Source organism: Nuphar pumila, chromosome 17, assembly GCF_984573655.1.
Source record: "Nuphar pumila chromosome 17, dmNupPumi1.hap1.1, whole genome shotgun sequence".
In the NCBI taxonomy this organism is placed as follows: Eukaryota; Viridiplantae; Streptophyta; class Magnoliopsida; order Nymphaeales; family Nymphaeaceae; genus Nuphar; species Nuphar pumila.
Genome location: NC_143265.1, coordinates 8,742,327 through 8,746,184, shown reverse-complemented (window position 1 = coordinate 8,746,184; position 3,858 = coordinate 8,742,327).

Sequence of the window (3,858 nt, the reverse complement as noted above, 5' to 3'; positions counted from 1 at the left end):
ACAGAAGTAAGGGTATCAAATGCAAAAAATTAGATGCTTTATAACTTTCTCTTAATTGACATTCTTGACATGTGAGTTGAGAATGCAATTAGAAATTTGTGAGGCATCTGCATGGAGTTTTCATAAAAAAGAAAGTGTTACATGTCACATTGAAATTTTTTCAAAAATTAATAAGTTATTATTTATAAGTATTCTCTCTATGCTCTTTCTCTCTCTCTAAGAGCAGGTTTGAAAGTGAGAAAATGGTAGGAATTCTTTTTTATTAGAGCAACCATTCACCCACAACACTTCTCATACCATGGGCTGTCACAAGAAGCACTTCAGCTATCTTCATCTTCCTTCCATTTACCACCATTTTTAGGTCTCTCTCTCTGATATGCTCTAACCACCTCTTTCTCTCTCTTTTGCTCTTGGGTGTGGTCGGCTACCCCTCTCTTTCTCTAGATCGACTCTCCCCCCTCTCTCATTTTTCTCACATTTTTCATTCCATTTTTTTCATGCTAAACGAACAAGTGAAAATTTTTCATTTAGAAAAGTTATCATAACTCAGGCAATTTTTTTTCTGTGAGAATTTTTCTAGATTCTTGATGCGGGTCAAGTTGTGAATGACCCAGATCTGGCTTCTTCGCTCCAAAGACTAGAGGCAGACCCAACAATGATAAGGTTGGATTCAGGATCCATGCTCCAGATGCTCTAAGCGATGGGACACCATCTCATCACTTCAGCCAAGTGTGACTCATGCCTAGGGTGTCCCTCCTTGAAGACATTTATTGGACATGGGACCCATATATGGACCTCATCTCTAGAATCATCTAAGGGAGAATATGTGGGCCTCACCAGCCTTAAAGTCTCTCAGGGAGCCATGTGACCCTCTTAAAGTGGGTTCTCTTAACGTGGACAATAAAGACCAGGGTTGAACCTAATTTTGAAAGAAGACTCCCCCAAGAATGAGTTCAATAGGCTCTATCTTAGCCCTAGTGTAGGTTCTACCTAAAATAAGGCTTTTCATATTTATTTGGGATTGATATTTGTGTAAGCCTTAATGAGGCCTCAAAAGCTTATATAAGAGGCTCATTTTGTAGTGTGGAGGATATGAGATAAAAAATTGAACTTTCCTCTAAAAAATATTCCTCTCTCTAGCTCACGTCTCCTATGGATGCCTCTCTCTTCTCTCTAAGTAGTCCTATCTCCTTGATTCGTCTATCTCTCTGTTGTGAGTACCTACTCCCTGGCTCGTCTCTCTCTCTCTAAGGGTTTAACCCTTCAGCATTGTGGTAAATTAGATCGCACTTGGGTCTAACTCATCCAAAGAACTAAGTTATTGCATCAACATAACTTAGTTGGTGCAATCTAGTACATCAACTTTGAGGACTCAAACTTTTAAGCTTAGTTGTGGAACCTTGGCCAACCCCAAACAACTCAACACTATAGCAGACCTCACCATATCTAGGCCAGCTCTTGTAACATTGAGCCAAAACCAATCATAAAACCCCTAACTAAATCTTGTATAGAACATGCTTTCTGACAAAGCCCATTTTTTGTCAGACTTATGCCAAACCGTGAATCCTATGGATCAAAAATTTTGACCCAACCCTCCTTAGGATATTTAATTGAACCCCTCTAAAAATCTCAATTTATTAAGATTCTTATGTAGAGATATTAATTTTTCAAACTGAGTCTGTTTTAACTAAACTCAGTCTAGCCTGCAGAAACCCTAACCTGACCTACCACTTGCCCGAGTTAGTTTCCCAAAATACTAAGACTTTGACATTAAAATTTTACCGTAATCCAAGGTGTTTGGAATAATTTCTTCAAATTTGAGATTTTTCTTCCATACTGTTTTAGTATACCATTTTTTCTATTGTAACCTATCAGTAAACCAGACCTCCTGTTACCCAATTTTGACTATTAACCTAGACCTAGACCTAACTGAGCTCACCTAAGCCCTCTAAAACCTAACCATAAGTCCCAACCACACATCACTTTTAAAGGTGTTTATTGATAAAAATATTTTGAGGTTGAGCATTTGAGCATCATAAATTTTTTGTGTCTATAGATGCCCCTCTTTTGTCATTAATTGATGTGATTTGGTTTATGACAAAGAAGTAGACACTCAAGGCTTGGAACACTAGGTCGTCAAGACTAAATTTAATCTTGCCGAATGAGGTCGGGCTAGTGTTTGAAGGAGTACTAGGTTACCAAGATCGTGATTGATCTCATTCAATGAGGTCAGTGTCAGCATTCAAAGGAAGGAGTTAGACTGTCGAGACTGTTATGGATCTCATCGAGCGAGGTCAGATAAGTCTGATAACAATTAGATTGCCAAGACCATTTGATGGTCTTGCAAAGCGAGGTTGGTGCCAGTGAAGGGACAACTGAATTGTCGAGACCATTTGGTGGTCCCATCGAACAAGGTCGGGCTAGTGTTAGGAGGTGAACCGGGTTTTCAAGACCATTTGTGCTCTCACCGAGCAAGGTCAAACCGATTTGTAGATGACTAGATTGCCACGACCATTTAGTGGTCTTGCAGAATGAGGTCAATGCTAGTGTCAGAATATGAACCGGGTTTTCAAGATCATTTGTAGTCTTGCTAAGCAAGGTTAGGTCGGTTCAAGAACCACTTTATTTGTAATAAAGAGAAAATGCATTTATAGTAGAGTGAGACTTACCCGGATTCATAAAATTCTTTTTGAATTTATGGGGACATCGTTTGCAAGCTCCGAGCATCCTTCGCCTGACGAGAAGGTAAAGATAATGCATGTTTCTCAATTTTCATAACTCGAATTGCACTGCCACATATTCCAATATGCAAATAAAAATAAGAAATGTGTATAAACACCTAATCAAAAGAATAAATAAAATTGGAATAAATAGATTAGGGATCTGGAAAATACTTTTTTCAGACTCGAGAGTCTTTTTTATCGTTCAAGTTCCTTTTTGTTCGTTAGCACCTCCACATATGTATGAATGTTCTTTAATGGCATTGGGACAGAGTGTCGGCAAGGCTGAAGTAGGCTTGATCTTACAGGGTCAGCACTTAGGTATCTAATTTTTAATTGATCAAAGTATAGGGGTGATCCCCTATTTATAGAATTCATAACAAGATATGGATCACTGGATTTTTTGGGTCCATACCTGATTTTCAATGGATCTAGGTCTATCCTTGATGAGGGTAAGACCTATTCAAGAGAGTCTTCTCGTACAAAAATTCATATAAGAAGAGTCATCCTGCCTTGAAAGATGTACAAGACGTTAAGATGAGATAGGGATAAGCCACGGCTTATCCACACGTTCAGTGCATCGAACGATGGAAGGACTATACTATCTCCCAGTGGGCGGCACTTCGTTTTGTCATCCCATAGCAGATGGCAGTCTATTCTGCCATCCAGTTTGAATGATAGTCCAGAGAGTTGTCCTCTAGATGGAAGGGTGCATGATTCCTACTTAACACCTATAAACACTTCTTGTGAAAGATATTAGCATTTGGGCATCATAAAATTTTGGTGTCTATAAATGCTCCTCTTTATTATTAATCGATGTGATTTTGTTTATGACAAAGAAGTAGACACTCAAGACTTAGAACATTAAGTTATTGCGACTAAATTTAGTCATGCTACTCTTTGAAAAAGAACTAAGTTGTCAAGACTGTAATTGATCTAATCAAACGAGGCTAGTGCCAACATCTAAAGGGAGGAGTTGGACTATCAAGACTGTTATGGGTTTCACTCAGCAAGGTCAAATTAGTCTGATGACAACTAGATTGCCATAACCATTTAGTGGTCCTGCCAAACGAGGTCGGTGTCAATGCATGAACCACTTTATTTGTAATAGAGAGAGAATATGTTGGGCTTCAGATAA